Consider the following 18,900-nt stretch of genomic DNA (forward strand, 5'->3'; position numbering starts at 1 on the left):
TGTAGCTTAACTATTCGGACTTCTGTATTCCTTGATCTCTTTCTTGTCTTACAGTTTACGTACACTGTTTCCCCTCCCTCGGCTTGTTCTGTACTATGCTATTTAGTAACGTTAAAACCAGACATTCTGAGGTCTGGTAATACATTTTAGGATTTCTGGTTTATATTTATTTAGTTTAACTTGAGTTCTGTGTGTTGGGTAATAGTTATTCCTGACAATAATGATCTTTTCCTTTGGAATTATCAAGAAAGCAAACATATACAGTGTACGTATGTTTCAGCATTTCTAGTGGCTAAGAAGGAGAGCTGACTTGCAACATGGTTTAGTTAGTATGGCTCAATCACAGATTCAAAAGGCTGACTTGCATAGTGTAAGCAAGCAGTGCATGTCCACACAGTACAAGTACTTGTACAGCTGAATGAGAGAGAGATTTCCACAAATGACAGTGGGAAGAGAGGTGGAGTCTGGGAGCCACAGAAAAATCTGAAAATCAAGAACAGAAAATGGAGTGAAAATGGGGATTTCTCTAAAGTGAAGACCAATAATGGTTCCCGCTAGTAATAAGGGGACCTTGAAGTTTGTTTGTTTTGTTTTTTAAATAATGTGTGATTGTGCCTTTGTTAAATTGAAATCAGCATGCTTTGCTACCTCATTGCTTGGATATGATTATTAAGTGCTTAACAGGCTATAAATTATTAATGGGGATTTGGGGCTTATTAAATTTGTTTGGTGGTCTGTGATTAGAAAAGGTCCACTATAGGCTCCAATTTCCCAAGGTTTTTGATATGGTATATATTTATTTAATCTTGGACATCAGCACAGCACATTTAATGGTTGTTGGATTTTGTTTCTGTAGGTTTTTATAGGTGAACAATCTAGTAGACAGAACTTTTTACATACTGATACATCAGTGGATACTATATATATTGGTACAATGGCAGAATATAGTCACTACTTTGGTCATCTTCACCGATCTTCTATAATCCAATAAAGTAAATAAAAGCTATGGCTAAAAACCTGTTTTCTAATGTGGCTACCAGAACTTCCCTGTGACTTCTTTATCATGTGAAACCATATGAAAACCACCCATTTGAACCACTAGAAATGCCCAACTCCCTTTCTCACTGGTAGCATGATATTACTAGAGATGTTGGGGATAGAAATAAGTCATCTCTTGCACCCACGTTCGCCAAAAATTGTTAACGCACAGACCCATCCACGCTTAGCAGTGCATAAGGATAGCAGATACACTCTAGTTATTCCTACTGAAAATGTGAGGGAAATTATAATTTTCTTTGTATTTTACACTGAAAATATGGGCTCTTGTTCTGGCACTCCTCCTAGAATTACCTTCTGTGCTTTATTGAATGTATTAAATTAAAAATATCTGAACAATGTACCAGTCTTGCAGGCCTTCTTTATTTCAACACTCTTCATTTCCAGAGCCATGTGTTAGCATGGTGAGTGATACATAAATGTGAAGTGTGCTCTCGGATAAGAGTAATTAGATTCAGTTTGTATCCAGGGTTTCTGCGACTAAAGTCATTGAATTGGACCTATCAAACTGTCGAAACATCATTTATAAACATTCACATGTAACGTGCCACTATTTGTTATATTCTGGGTTGGTGCTGATGGTATTTTATTTTTCCGTTTCTGCCCACTTAACCATTGAATCTAATCACTCAATGTAATGCCCCTTGGCATGTCCCACCTCTCTCAGTTCAATCATCTTTTTTATTTTCCACTTTTAGATTTTTGTTATCTCAATCCACCTGTCTCTCTTATTTCTTAGTAATTTTATCCTATTTTCCTCTCATTTATTATTTTTCCACTTGTTTTTTTGTATGGAGGAAGGAGAAATAGAGGAGGAATCAAGGTATAGAAGAGGGAAAAAGGACAAGATGTAGAAACTACAACAATTTTTAACTTAAGTGATAAAATTTTAACCAAAAGCCATCAAAATGTTTTAAATACAGGATACAAAATTGCGCCCACTAAAGAAGTCGATGAATTCCAAATGTATATTGATCTGAATAACTTTAAAAGACATTTATGTTTAAAAAAAATCTTTATGAAAAATGATAGACCTCCAAGTTCTGTGATTCAACAGCATTCTGAATTTACACATACGAAAGTAAAAGATAAGTCTTCTTTCTTCCCTACTCAAATGATTGCGGATGAAATGAAGGCCTTCAAGAGAGTGGTCATGAATGAAATCAGTCAAATGAACAAAACAAAAAGCCATAATTTGAGTAGGGAGGAGAGAACTGCACTGAAGCACTGAAGGAATTACAAGAAGACACAACCATTACAATAAAGACAGCTGACAAGGGAGGTGGCATAGTTGTTATGGACACAGAAAAATACCTTGGAAAGGGCTCTAGATTGCTAGGGGACACTAACACCTACAATGTTTTAGGACACGATCCCACCAAAGAAATTGTCACAAAATTCCAATCTTTCTTCGAAAAGGGAAAAGAAGCCAACATTCTACATAAAGATGAATACAAATATCTCAATATACAGACACCAAAAATTACGGTCTTTCACCATCTGCCCAAAATACATAATCCCCCCGGGAGACCAATAGTCTCTGGCATCAATTCCATCTCCAGCCAACTGTCTGAATACATAGATCGGAACCTTCAACCCTTGGTACAACAGTGTCCCAGCTTCTTGAAAGACACCACTAACATCCTACAAGTCTTAGAAGAAGTAACATAGGATAGGAATTATATTATAGTGAGAGAGGACTGTTCACTGTACACCATAACAGAACACAACAAAGACTGTGAAGCTACAGAATTCTTTCTGAAAGAGTAAAAAAAAAATCCCATCATGGAAGGAATACAGTTTATACTCAGCAACAATTACTTTTGTTGCCAATAAACTTTTTTTCTTCAAATATGTGGAATTGCAATGAGTACCCGGTTTGCACCTAGCTATGCCAATCTTTTCATGACATATTGGGAATCACAGTATGTATATGGGGTTACATGGATGGACCGCAAGCCTGGTGACCTATCGCAGATACATTGATAATCTATTTTTTATCTGGAAGGGAGAAGTGGAGGATCTAAACTTATTTTTAAACTACCTTAATTCAAATAATTGGGGTATAAAATTGGCTTTGCACTTTAGTAAATCTTCTTGGATCTCAATATATTTATCGAGAAAGGAAAGATTAAGACAAAAACTCACTTCAAAACAGTGGATGGAAATAATATTATGGTGAGAAGGAACTGTACAGACAGTGAAACATTTGAGATTCAAGCCAATATGATGAAAAACAACTTTTTAGAAAAAGGGTACAATCAAAAAGATCTGAAGGTGAATATAATGGAAGTAAAAGAAATAGATGGGAAATCCTTGTAAGAATACAAACAAAAAAATCCTGAAGAAACCCAAAAATTCCTTTTGTATATGATTTAAAAAAAAACAATCGCAAAATAAAAATAATTTTAACAAATTTTGGCCCATTTTAAGAAGTGAGAATCTTTTAAACTAAATTTTACCAGAGGAGCACCAAACCCAAGGACAAATGAGTTCATAACCACATAAAGGTCCAAAACCAATATTCTTTAAAAAAAACAAAAAAAAAAAACTTTTTTGGGCTGTGGGATCTGCCTAGCGTGTAAAAACACAAACAGTGTAAAGAAACACATTACCAATTTTCAGGGCCCTCATACACACAATAAAAAATATAAAATTAAAGAACTAATTACATGCCATATGAAAATTTTAATTTATGCACTTAGATGTCCGTGTAACCTTATGTATGTAGGCAGAGCCAAACGCACCCTCCACACAAGAATTGAGGAACATACACAAAACATTATAAAAGGGTATGAAAAACATAATGTATCTTTACATTTATAAAATACACCATAACAACAACCCACATCTGTTAGAATTGTTTGGGATTCAAAAGGTGTGTACTGATTGGAGAGGTGGTGACATAATGAAGGATTTAGGCCAAACAGAGATGAGGTGAATTTTTAATTTGGACACTGTAACCCCTCGAGGCCTTAATGTGGATTTTGAACTATGCCACTTTTTATAATTCCACATATAAATTATTTGTAATCAATCAATTAAAAAACTTTTACATATTATTATTATTTTCTTTTATATTTTTATTTTTACTTTTACTAATTGAGACCTCTCTGTTAAAAGCCAAAAATCTTTGATTATAGTGGTGACATCACAAAAGTAGACTGGCATGCGCTATACAGCCTAATAAATTTTAAACTTGTTTAAACAATATTATTCACATAATACCATATGGTAGTGGTCTCTTCAGAATGTGTTTGGTTTTGCATTAACAAATATTGTTTTTAACATTCTGGTTTTAATATTCATTCTTTTGCCATTCATACGAATGACGGGCATGCGCACGACGCATGGAGTCAGCCCGATTCGTCCTTTCCACCATTCGTACGGATGGACATATGAATCATTTTTTCACAGCACCTGATTTGTATTATGCCCCTGACCAAATGAGTATTTCATTGGATGAATGAACTACCAAACCCCTTTATAATAGGGAATATAGATGTATACCAGGTGAAACGCGTCTCAGAGACCTGGAGGACAATATATTTTATCCTTTATCAACTTTACCTTTATCTCCCATGTGCAGTTTTTTCTTTATTTGTAATTTAATAAAAGTTTACATTTATTTTAATCTTATTTGAGTCCTCTTGGATAAATTTTCATTCCATCCACACCAAGAAGGGGTCCTTGCCACTCCATATTTGGCAAGCATGTGCAAAAACTTGGAGTCAATAACATATGGGCTCCAGAACAAGGTGAGCACCATACTCTGGAAAATCTGTTGTGAATTTTCAAAAACACTTTGTGTCTCCTGTTATGTACATATCACATTGGAGTCAGTAAAGGGATACATGTAAGGAGGTACTTGTACCATAAAGGCACAGAAAGCCAGTACGTTCCGAGCCATAACGTCTAAAAGGCTCTTTAATTGCAAGCATTACCTTTAATAACTCAATTTCATTTATTTAAATTATAAACGGTATTGTACCATTATATATTTTGGGGGTTTTTTCTCGCTGCACTATACACATAGTTGTGTCAGAAAGGAGTAGTATCACCTAAGCCCTGTTTTAGCACATCGTGTTCTTGGTTCACTATTGGATTTCTGGGTAAATAGGAGAACCTATAGAATGCTATAACTGTTACTAAATATAAAACTGTTTTGTATTACTGTTAAGCGCCCAAGTATCACACATAAAAACATTGGCTATTAGACTTAGGTTGGTTAGGCCCGAGTTAGAGTTTAATCTAGGCACCAGCAGCATGATACGGTCAAGGCCGGATTAACATTGGGGCTGATGGAGCTGCAGCTCCAGGCCCATGGAATAGGCCCACTACTCTTGAGTTTGCCACCTGACTGGTATTTTAACAGCACAGCCGGTATTTGAGGCTGCCTGGCTGTGTCGGTATTGCAGTAATACCGGCAATACAAATGCAGATATTTTTCTCAGTATAAACGGAGATTACTCTGCAATACCAGCACCAGCCAGCAGGGGTCACTGTGTGTCGAGAGAGGCAGGGATAGGAAGTTACAGCATTGTTATGGGCAAATGAAAATATTACAAATTTTAGAATGAAATGTTTTATTTCTTAAACTGTGTACTTTGTCTTTAAGAGATATTGCAAACTGACAAGGTGTTAGAAATGGAACATATTGTTTTTCATATATGTTTCTTTAAGCAATAACCTCAGTGCATATTATGTTTACGCCATTTTGTCCCAGACGAATTACAATAACAATAATGCATAAACAAGCTTCAAGGCTATGCTACAACTCTTTCAGTATGTAATATACTGTGGTAACCTTAGTAGATAAGGACATTCAGACTTTAAGATGCCATCTTGAACTAAGTCAGGAAAATTTCCATGACATATACACCCTTTAGTTATGGCCTTGTATGTTTGCCAAATTAAGGGAGGTCCTAAAATGAATAAAGTAAAAGAAGTGTTACTTTTTCATATATGAACTACGGTGACCCTAAAATGGAGACACCTAAGGTATAAATAGGTGTACTTTTAAAATGTTAAGACCGAGGAGAGACTTGGAGACAGACGCTGCTCCATCTTAAAATGACAGAGAGGCTGACATGATGACATGTTCAGGAGGGTATGTTAACCTATAAATGAAATTTGCAAGCATTTAGTTTAGTCTTATAAACTCTGCTATAATGGATTTTATATGTCTAGAATTATATTTTTATATAATAAATATCTAAAAGACAAAACTATTGCCTCCTTATTTTATATTGTATTCTCAATTATTTATATATGTTAAATAGAGAATCTCTTACACTAACTATATAAAATTATGGCTAAGATATCTGTATGGTTAGCCCTACTAAGTTCTATGCTGTAAGACCTATAGTGGTAAATAAGGGAACTAGCCGCGGTTACAATTGGCGACCACAAAGGGACCATTATCTTTAAAACAAAACACTAGAAAGTTTAACTATGTTACTATTTCATCTATCATTATTATACAAAGTATAATATAAATGTAAAGATTTTCCATAGATTTTACCTAACATTTTTAGCACAACAGCACCTGATGTCATTGAGATGTCTATCACTGAGATGTTACAAAGATTCCAATACAGCAAAAAGATGCGTTCTTGAGTATCCACTTCGATTGCTGTATCAACATAACATTTACTATAATGGGATCCATGTCACTTAAGACAATGTCTTGGAAATGCTGTCAATAAATGTATTCTGTACAGGGAGTGCAGAATTATTAGGCAAGTTGTATTTTTGAGGATTAATTTTATTATTGAACAACAACCATGTTCTCAATGAACCCAAAAAACTCATTAATATCAAAGCTGAATATTTTTGGAAGTAGTTTTTAGTTTGTTTTTAGTTTGAGCTATTTTAGGGGGATATCTGTGTGTGCAGGTGACTATTACTGTGCATAATTATTAGGCAACTTAACAAAAAACAAATATATACCCATTTCAATTATTTATTTTTACCAGTGAAACCAATATAACATCTCAACATTCACAAATATACATTTCTGACATTCAAAAACAAAACAAAAACAAATCAGTGACCAATATAGCCACCTTTCTTTGCAAGGACACTCAAAAGCCTGCCATCCATGGATTCTGTCAGTGTTTTGATCTGTTCACCATCAACATTGCGTGCAGAAGCAACCACAGCCTCCCAGACACTGTTCAGAGAGGTGTACTGTTTTCCCTCCTTGTAAATCTCACATTTGATGATGGACCACAGGTTCTCAATGGGGTTCAGATCAGGTGAACAAGGAGGCCATGTCAGTAGATTTTCTTCTTTTATACCCTTTCTTGCCAGCCACGCTGTGGAGTACTTGGACGCGTGTGATGGAGCATTGTCCTGCATGAAAATCATGTTTTTTTTTAAGGATGCAGACTTCTTCCTGTACCACTGCTTGAAGAAGGTGTCTTCCAGAAACTGGCAGTAGGACTGGGAGTTGAGCTTGACTCCATCCTCAACCCGAAAAGGCCCCACAAGCTCATCTTTGATGATACCAGCCCAAACCAGTACTCCACCTCCACCTTGCTGGCGTCTGAGTCGGACTGGAGCTCTCTGCCCTTTACCAATCCAGCCACGGGCCCATCCATCTGGCCCATCAAGACTCACTCTCATTTCATCAGTCCATAAAACCTTAGAAAAATCAGTCTTGAGATATTTCTTGGCCCAGTCTTGACATTTCAGCTTGTGTGTCTTGTTCAGTGGTGGTCGTCTTTCAGCCTTTCTTACCTTGGCCATGTCTCTGAGTATTGCACACCTTGTGCTTTTGGGCACTCCAGTGATGTTGCAGCTCTGAAATATGGCCAAACTGGTGGCAAGTGGCATCTTGGCAGCTGCACGCTTGACTTTTCTCAGTTCATGGGCAGTTCATGGGTTATTTTGCGCCGTGGTTTTTCCACACGCTTCTTGCGACCCTGTTGACTATTTTGAATGAAACGCTTGATTGTTCGATGATCACGCTTCAGAAGCTTTGCAATTTTAAGAGTGCTGCATCCCTCTGCAAGATATCTCACTATTTTTGATTTTTCTGAGCCTGTCAAGTCCTTCTTTTGACCCATTTTGCCAAAGGAAAGGAAGTTGCCTCATAATTATGCACACCTGATATAGGGTGTTGATGTCATTAGAACACACCCCTTCTCATTACAGAGATGCACATCACCTAATATGCTTAATTGGTAGTAGGCTTTCGAGCCTATACAGCTTGGAGTAAGACAACATGCATAAAGAGGATGATGTGGTCAAAATACTCATTTGCCTAATAATTCTGCACTCCCTGTATAAGAATATCGGAGAGTATCCAATCTATACACATCATAAACGGTGTAAAAATGTTTCATGGAAAAAACAAAACAAAAAAAGACAAATACCAACACCATCACCACGGTGATAACAGATGATGCGGATTCAATATCTGCAACCAATTCTAGCCAAATACTTGGATAGCTGGACTCTACAACCTATACTCTACATAGAAGAGTATAAAAAAAGAAAAAAAAGAAAAATGGTTTTGTTTAGTTTTTTTCCCTGCAAGTGAAATTTCAGCACAAGGTAATTTTGTGTTTACAGACTATTTGGTTTCAAAAAGCTGTTCTTTATCTCACACTATGAACGGCCTTGCAATTCCTATGCACACTAAAAGTTGGCTTTTAAATGTTATTGTGTTAACTTTAATATTTCATAGTTACTACAGAGGATAAATTAATTTAAAGAAAGTATATTGAAAGTATATTAATTGATAGGATTTAATTTATATATTTTGGTCCACTGCTCACTGATCTCGAGTCTCAGTCTGGTGTTCAAACAGTTTTTCTTACTATACGTCGTGACTTTATATCCACAACTGCATTTTGCTTTGTGGTAACAAAATGAAAGCCTGGCATTGTAATAAGTGTATGGACATGCTTATAACAAAGCATGGTCCCTCTCCTCATATAGTTGGTCATTAACAGGCACTTTGATGCAATGGGTCTACCAACGCTTTTCTGTGGTCACTGGATCTCATCGCATATCCTTTCTCTCAGTCATGATGCAGAGTTTATGCTTGCAAGGATATCCAGAAATAATCCACCTGGTATCCGCATAAATACTCCTATCGTTTAGAGGGGTTAATTACATAATAACCATTGAAGGGAATATGTTGGTTGTTCTTCCTATAGAGGAAAGATAGACTTGCCCAAAAGCGTTTTCATGGCTAGGACAAGCTCTTATATAGAGAGGTAATGTACTTCTGACTCCTGAAAATGAATATTGGTGGTCCAATACGGGAAATACTGTAATTCATGTGTTTAGTAACCATGAGCATTTGCTTATTGCCACATTACTGATGTACTGTTTATTGAGATATTAATATCTAAGGTACTTTTTGAATTACTATTGGAAGTTTGCCAACATCTCATGGTTATAAATATGTTTTTGTATGTGTTGATGCATGTACCAGGTTTACTTGGATATATCCTGTGCGAAGTGCAACCTCTGATACCACGTTTGCTAGTCTCACTTCCTTAGTATGCATTTGATAATCCCAGGACCATCCATTTAGATGGTGGTCCTGCACTTACTGCAAAGGAAACCTAAAACTGGGCAACCACATTTGGGTTACTTTGGGATTTCAGTGCGCCAACCATCCCTAAAGTAGTGGGGTTGTGGTCTGGGAAAATGCTGAGGTTAAATGATTAATAACCAAGTTACCAGTTGCTTGCCCCACACAGTGGTATCTATTTATTCCTATGGTACAGATGAGCATTCACAACATACCTGATGATACAAATGGTGAGACACCATTTGAAATGTTACATGTTTTTTCACTGACAATCATATTTATGCACCAGGGAGAGCTTATAACCATTGGTTCAATTAGAGAAATTTAGGGAATTTTTTTTCCAGCCCACCTCACCATGCACCACCAACCTTTTCTTACTGTTGGCCAGTTTGTCCTGGAGAGGGTGACTCCGAGAACTTTTACTACAGAGAACAATCAGAGCCAACAGAGAACAGTAAGTTTTGATATTTTACAACCTGCTAAATACTTCCAGGACGTTCACAGAACCACTGACTGATACAATGGATGCTGTTAAAGATGACAAGATAAAACAAACAGAGGACAACAGAAATGCCACCAGAACACAGCCACGTAACAGACTGAATCATGATCTGACATCTGAACCTGCAAATGTGAAAAAGGATGAACAGACAGACGTGATACATTCACAGTTAACATGGAATGTATGAAAAATGAATCATTAACATCATTATAAGAAATACTCCGTAGAAAACAGACTGAACCTGAATTATCTTATACAGTAAGAAAGAAATGCAAAGATGGAAGCAAAAGGATGCTAGAAAATTGGTTATGGTGTCTCCTTCTCACAATCTACAGCATTATCATAACATCAACCCTAGTTGTTGTTTTAAAACTGCAATGGGATTATGTTAACAAGCAGGAAGCACCTGAACTGAATTGGACTGCACACTATACAAGTTCTGTGATCGTGAGGACTACCTCCAAGAACCATCTCAAAAGGAGAGAAACAGCTCACAGTGAAATGATTGCTAATGTGACCTACACTGGTATTTCACAAGGAACCTATTGAGATCATTCAAAAAAACTATTATACATGAGAGGAGAAAACAATTACTGCGTGCGGGAGGAGAGCGGAGGGAGAGCAGAGGAAGAGTAAAAAGAGAGGAGAGGCATCCCCTACCTCCCATCAACCCCAGCCACCCTCCTGCAACTTAAAGGTAAGAGGAGGGTGGCTGATAAATTAGGTGTGTGTATGTATGTGTCTGCAAGTATGTATGTCTGTCTGTCTGTATGTATGTCTGTGTGTGTATGTCTGTATGTATGTCTGTGTGTGTATGTCTGTGTGTATGTCTGTGTGTATGTCTGTGTGTGCATGTCTGTATGTATGTCTGTGTGTATGTCTGTGTGTGTATGTCTGTATGTATGTCTGTGTGTATGTCTGTGTGTATGTCTGTATGTATGTCTGTGTGTGTATGTCTGTGTGTGCGTGTATGTCTGTGTGTATGTCTGTGTGTGTATGTCTGTATGTATGTCTGTGTGTGTATGTATGTATGTCTGTGTGTATGTATGTCTGTGTGTATGTATGTCTGTATTTGTCTATCTGTATGTGTGTGTATTTGTCAGTATGTATATATGTATGTATGTCTGTGTGTGTGTATGTATGTCAGTATGTGTGTGTATGTATGTATATATCTGTCAGTATGCATGTATGTCTGTGTATGTCTGTGTATGTCAGTATGTCGGTATGTATCTGTGTATGTATATATCTATCTGTGTGTGTGTGTGTGTGTGTATGTCTGTATGTATGTATATCAGTGTGTATGTGTATGTATGCCATTATGTATTTATGTGTATGTATGTATGTCTGTTTGTATGTCTGTATGTCAGTTTGTATGTATGTGTGTCTGTCAGTATGTGAGTATGTATGTACGTCAGTGTGTGTGTCTGTATATCAGTATGTGTGTGTGTATCTGTATCTGTGTATGTGTCTATATGTATGTGTGTATCTTTCTGTGTGTGTGTATTCCTGTGGGCGGGATTTGGAGGCAGGGCTTGGAGGCGGGCACATGGGGGCCCAGACCTTGAGCTGTGTTAGGGGCCCCACAATTTCTGATGGCAGCCCTGCTGTCAACCCCCAGCTGTTTCTCAAGATGGAACATGGTAATGAGAAAACCTGATTGACTATCAAAGCACCTCACAGTACAAGACACAGATTGTTGCCTACAACTCAGAAAAAGTGGTTAATAGGAAGGAGCAGAAGAAAAGGAATATAGATTTCCTACTGGAGTGAAAAACCATCCTGGAACAATATTCTGTAACAATGAACTTTACAATGACATTTTTGGTGGCATATGAATTTGAATTCGGCAGAAACATATCAATTAACGAAAGAAGCCTCGATGAAATTAATAAATAATTAGACCGGCCTACTAAGAGCAGATGCCCTGTCAAGAGAATAGAATATAAAAGGCCAGCAAAATCGTTCAGAAACCTGACATCACGGGACACTTGTACTAAAGCACGATTTGCAGCTTTTCTTAACCCCTTAAGGACAGAGCTTCAGAAGCTTGTCTTTCACTTAATGACAACGGCATTTTTTGCATTTGTTGCTGTTTGCGTTCAACTGCAATTTGCATTTTACTAATTTATTGCACCGACGCATATTATATACCGTTTTTTAAAGGACAGAAAGGGCTTTAATTTGATGTAACATATATTTACATAAATGCTTATTTATTACTAAAAAATACAGAAAAATGCAAAAAAAGTGAAAAATTTTGATTTTTTTTTACAGTTTTTGCAATAATAATGTGTGCACAATTAGTGCAGGTTAAGGAAAGTAATTAAAAATAAATTAATTTAGTTGTTCTGATTTACAGAATATATAATGTGTCTGGGATTTTAAGTTTTTTTTGGTAGTTACAGGTCACAAAGCACAAGGAGTAAAATAAACTTTTAATGTGGAGCGATTTTAGAATTTGGTATGTTTGTCTTTTAAGCTTAATAGCCATAAAAGAAAACAAAATTGCCACACAAAAGTATATATTTATATAAAGTAGACACCACAGGCTATTTACCTAAGGTTGTTTTGACACTTTCTACGTAGCCATTTTACCGCCAACCTCTGCTAAATATTGGAGTAAAATTGTGTTTTTGGGGGGTTTTCGCACACAAACTTATAACAAAGAACTTCTCATGTGTATTTTGTAAAGTTGGTGTGTGCTATTCCTGTACAAAGTTTTATTATGTGTTCAGTTACTTCTGCTGAGTACAACGGTACCCCCATTGTATGTCTTTGGCACTATTTTGTGAAGCTACAGTGCCATATAGGAGACCTGTCCTTTTCAGTATTCAGAGTAGAATTTTGAGAGACGGATTTAATGAGCCTATGCTTCCATTTGGGGTATTATAACAATTTGACTGTTCAAAAAAACCCCACAAAGGCCTACCATTTGTAAAAGTAGACACTCCAGGGTATCTCATAAGGTGCATATTGTGCCTTAACATGCCCCCATTTTTTTTACCATTACATGCCAAAGTATGTGGTAAAAAATAATTTTGTGCATTTTTTACATACGGATTGCATTTTTGCTGGGCATTTTGTATATTTCATATGTGCCACTAAGTTCAAACCCCCCAAATTATGCTCAGCTAAGTCTTCTGAGTAAAAGGACACCCCCATTGTATGTCTATGGCACTATTTCGTGAAGCTACAGTGCCATACAGGAGACCTGTCCTTTTCAGTATTCACAGTAGAATTTTGAGAGACGGATTTAATGAGCCTTTGCTTCCATTTGGGGTATTATAACAGTTTGACTGTTCAAAAAACCCCCACAAAGGCCTACCATTTGTAAAAGTAGACACTCCAGGGTATTTCATAAGGTGCATATTGTGCCTTAGCATGCCCCCATTTTTTCACCAATATATGCCAAAGTATGTGGTAAAAAAATTATTTTGTGCTTTTCTTACATACGGATTGCATTTTTGCTGGGCATTTTGTATATTTCATATGTGCCACTAAGTTCAAAACCTCCAAATTATGCTCAGCTAAGTCTTCTGAGTAAAAAGACATCCCCAATGAATGTCTTTGGCACTATTTTGTGAAGCTACAGTGCCACATTGGAGACCAAGCGATATCAGTTTTTACAGAACTTTGAATTTTGACGCTGGGCCTATGTGCAATTTCCAAGCATCTTCGCAGGTTTTAAATTCAAACTACCCCACAAAGGCCTACCATTTCTTAAAGTAGACACCCCAGGGTATTTTAAAAGGCATATTTTGAACCTTAGCGTGGGATAATTTTTCCGCTAGCTTGTACCAGGTGTAGTGGTAATAAGCGTTTTTTCTGCCTTTTTGACACACAAAGTGAGTTTGCACAGTATATTTTGCAAACCTTATGTGTGCTACGACTGTATAATACTTCATATGTTGCTCAGCTATGTCAGCTGAGTACAAAAATACCCCCGTATGTACCTTTGCCAGGTATATGTGGACATCGGAGGGGCACATTTGGGACATAGTCATTCCAGTTTTTTTCAAACTTTGAATTTTTACGCTGTGCCCATGTCCCATTTTAGAGTATTTTACCAGGCTATATAATCCAAATACCCCATAAAGCCATACCATTTCTTAAAGAAGACATCCCAAGGTATTTCAAAAGGCATATTTTGAACCTTAGCTTGGGATCATTTTCCCGCTAGCTTGTACCAGGTGTAGTGGTAATGAGCGTTATTAAATGTATTTTTTAACTTTTTAAAACTTTTTTTACTTTTTTTTTTTTTTTAATTCTTTATTTTTATCGTGCTTTGAGTAATTAACACATAAGCTCGTGGTGCCCCAATAGCATTCCCCGAGCGTAATTTACAGGCATTGAGATTTTTGGCACATTTTAAAATGGAGCTTAGATCAGGACGTTAGTAAATACGAGTTACATTTGCATGAGTTACGATTACCAGAAGTTAATTAACATGTCTGACTTAGGTTAATAGCATTGTACAGCACCCTAACCATCTAATAAGTTGCTTGGGTGTACATACATTTTTATACAGTAAGTATCTTAGCTAGGGCTATTAGTCAGACTAAGTATAACAAGATGCAGTAGCATAAAGTAGCGTAAAATAGAGTACTATAGAGTAGAGTACCACCAGGCAGATCGTGGCGCATTGGGTCATCCCCTGCGAGTGTCAGGGCGCTAGAGACCGCTGTGCATTGCATGTTTGGCTGTGACATTATTAGGATATAAGTCCCTCCATGTAGCTGTGTATGCCGCCAGAGTGTCCCTTGGTGAGGCTGCCTGCGGTGAGTTCTGCGGTTTGTGCCTTTCGTGTCGCTTACTGTGTGGGAGTTTAATAGTAGGCATCCTCTTCTTAGGTATGTGGATACACCCCGCAGGTCTATCCAAGTCCACTGGGTCCTGTTGAAATACTGCTGGGCACAATGTCCGTAGGTCTATGTGGTCGTGTGACCCAGTCGTGGGGTGATTGCAGGTCTTGTGCCGATCAGATCACCTTGTCCGGTGCGGGTAGCGGTACGACCTGGCTGTTACAGGGGGACAGCTTTTCAGGGCCTGCCTCAGGCGATGGTCTGCGGTCTTGGAAGTAGGAGGCTGGGGTAAGGAGCTCCTAGTTGGCGCGGTCTGTGCGGCTCTTCTCTAGTGGCCTGTGGGGCAGTTATCGCACGTTCGGCCATTTTGTGGAGGCCGCGTGGCGGTCGTTGGCGGCTGGTGCCGAGCTGCCCAGGAGCGCCTTGTGGGTGTTTGCCCACCTGGTGGGGACCGGGATAACCCCCACCGGTCCAAAGGGGGGGGGTGTAACGGGGCCAGGAGGGCTCCAGTCGCGTTGTGGTTCACTGCAGCCGGGATGGAGAGCGAGGCAGCGGCCGTCTATTCCACTCCCCTCCCGGGTAGGCCTCAGTCCCCAATCCCCTGAGCATCTCACCAGGACCCAGATCCACCCGATTTCAGGTGCTCTAGCTGCACTGGGACACTACAGGAACTTGTGCCACGGTTTTCCAGGGTGTTTCAGGCTGAGTTTAGTGGGTATTTGCCCAATATTGGCTGAATTCTCCAGGAGCTGTGGTGACTTGCAGCCTGCTAGCATGGCCGCCTGGCCCCGCCCCCCAAAACTTTTTTTACTTTTTAAAACTATTTTTTAAACTTTTGTTTTGCTTATTAATTTTCCTAAACTTTCGTAAAACTTTTTTTTACAGATTTAACATTTTTCTAAGCTTTTTTTTTTACCGTACCTAACTAGCAGTAAGCAGCACTAACAGTAAATTCCCCATTTTCCCATAACTCCCACCCACCCCAGCTAGCAAAATATTTAATTATACAATATTCAAATTATTTAATTAAATAAATTTAACCCCTGAGGGTTAAAAAATAAATAAAGGTTAATCGTCAGGGGTTAAAAAAAATTAGATCACAGTATAATACTGTGATCTGTATTTTGATCACTGTAGGCAGTGATCGACTGTCAGGGAAGGGGTTAATTTTTATTTGGACTGGGTAAAGGGTTTTTTTGCTGTCAGAGCGGGCACATGTGCTGGGGCAGCACTATCGGGTGCTCCCGGTCTGCCTCTAATACAGAGGCAGACCGGAGCACCATTAACCCCACGATCGCCGCGATTGCGGCGATCTGGGGTTAATTTTACCGCATGACGGACGAGGTCCGTCACCCGTCGTTAAGGGTATCCCCAGGATGACGGACCTCGTCCGTCACCCGTCCTGAAGGGGTTAAACTCTACATATTATGTACTTACCTGCAAAGCAAGGAACTCCTGTAAACATAAACACAGATACATTGATACAACAAAGAATCTGTAATGGTTCTGTTGCAGATGTGATCTAACGATGTACTCCTTGCTCTTTTGGTATAACTATACCCATCAAAACGTTAAATGGCTTCATAGAATCAAACAACAAATGATTCTTGCTATATTCTGGACTTCCAGGAATGTGGTGCATGGACAGAAAAATTATAATTACTAAAGCAATCATGCTATTTTTTTCCCTGTATCAGAAATGTGTCAGTGACAATGTGTGATATAATACAGATACTATAATTAATGGTATAACATAAACACATAATGTGTTAATTACAAAGGTGGATAGACTTTGTGAATATCTGAAACGCAATTGAAAATTATTGCTAAAATACCATATGCAGCTGCAGTCTGGCCTACAAACAAATATATTAGACAAAGTATAAGAGCATAACAGCTAATTACCCAAATGAATAATGGAATCATGGTAGTTAAAGATCATATGATTACAATAACAACTGCAATAATGAATGTTTTAACCTTAAAAGAAAATGTGAACTGTTTTTATTAAATCAGAAACTACTCGATATTCGTTTAAGTTTTCAGAGTGGTATAATTAATATAATCTAATTAATATAAGTGAAGTACTTCAACAGTTGAAATTTAACTGAAAGACAGGCAGAAACTTTACTTCAACTATCACAAAGTTTATTTATAATGATAAACATATTCAGTCTGCCAGAGCTAAGGCCAGTCTATGGAAAGTAAAAGAGTATTATGGATTAACCCGTCCAGGTGATATACATGATGATTTTGGAAATTGATCATTTAGGTCACCTATTGCAAACTGGTGAAAAGATGTCAAAGATATAAATTCAACATCCATACCACTCTATGTATATATATTAAAATACACGTAATCAAATATATTGTGATGTTAAAGGTACATATACCTTGTGGTAATGATCTTGCCACATCTATTGATTGTTTAATCAATACATCATGCATATGATTATTAATTCATATTCTGATTGTAACATACCCCCACTTCAACCAGTTATAGTTACAACAGATTTTGATATCTATTGTTATGGAAGTGTTAAAACCACTTATACAAAGGTAGAGCTAAAATATAAATACCTTCAATATTGTATCTGAGTGCTTTCTTAACTTTTAGAAATAATAAAAAATCCAAATCATCTTAAGCTATACCCAACAGCGGCTGGTAAATATACTTAAACAATTAAGATTCACATTGTTAAGCATCCAATCTCACAAACGTGACTTTCCACAATGGCTGTCAGATCTTGGTAAAAAAAAATGTTTTTAAGACAATTTTTGGGTGTTTCTGATATTTTAAGCCACTAATAACTGTAGTTATTATATTTACTAATTGCAACTCAGGGAATAAGTTGTCTTCTACCTAACAGGACAAAAAAAGATGAATAATGTCATATTTCCAATTAGCAACTATTCCAAATATATTGAGAGATTTTGAATAAAAGAGTATTTTTAACATTTAAAGAGAATGTAATGTTACATATCATTGTGAACAAAGGTGGTAAATACTTTGCTGCTCCTTATATCTCTAAATCATATACAAGGGTGTTTATCTTTAAAACAAAACACTAGAAAGATTAACTATTTTACTATTTCATCTATCATTATTATACAAAGTATAACAAATGTAAAGATTTTTCCACAGATTTTACCTAACATTTTTAGCACAACAGCACTTGATGTCATTGAGATGTCTATCACTGAGATGTTACAAAGATTCCAATACAGCAAAAAGATGCGTTCTTGAGTATCCACTTCGATTGCTGTATCAACATAACATTTACTATAATGGGATCCATGTCACTTAAGACAATGTCTTGGAAAGGCTGTCAATTAATCTATTCCGTAAAAGAATATCGGAGAGTATCCAATCTATACACATCATAAACGGGGTAAATATGTTTCATGGAAAAAACAAAACAAAAAAAGACAAAGACAAATACCAACACCATCACCACGGTGATAACAGATGATGCGGATTCAATATCTGCAACCAATTCTAGCCAAATACTTGGATAGCTGGACTCTACAACCAATACTCTTCAACAAATACCCGGGTATTCTACAAACACAAAACCCAGCAATGTATCTAAGGAATGTAAACTTCTACAGGCCTTTACAGAATTTGGATTACAAATACAATTACTTCTTTCAACTTTGGATTACAATTCGTATCCGGATCCATCCAAGAATATCTTACTCTGGAACTTGGTGTTCTTTTCAATTCTTTCCCAGACAAAAGCTTTGCTCATTTTAATCAACCACCTTTAAATGCAGAGATCACACTACGGATGTTTTACTGTTACAACAATGATCAAAGATGCTGGTAGCAAAAAAACCTAAAGACTGTTGGAGAACTTTGGTTTACTAATTTAAGGAAGAAATGCGCTACAATGCCCACAGTTTAACGGAGAGGGTGTTATGGGCAAATGCAAATATTACAAGTTTTAGAATGAAATGTTTTATTTCTTAAACTGTGTACTTTG

Source organism: Pelobates fuscus, chromosome 2 (genome assembly GCF_036172605.1).
Source record: "Pelobates fuscus isolate aPelFus1 chromosome 2, aPelFus1.pri, whole genome shotgun sequence".
Taxonomy (NCBI): Eukaryota; Metazoa; Chordata; class Amphibia; order Anura; family Pelobatidae; genus Pelobates; species Pelobates fuscus.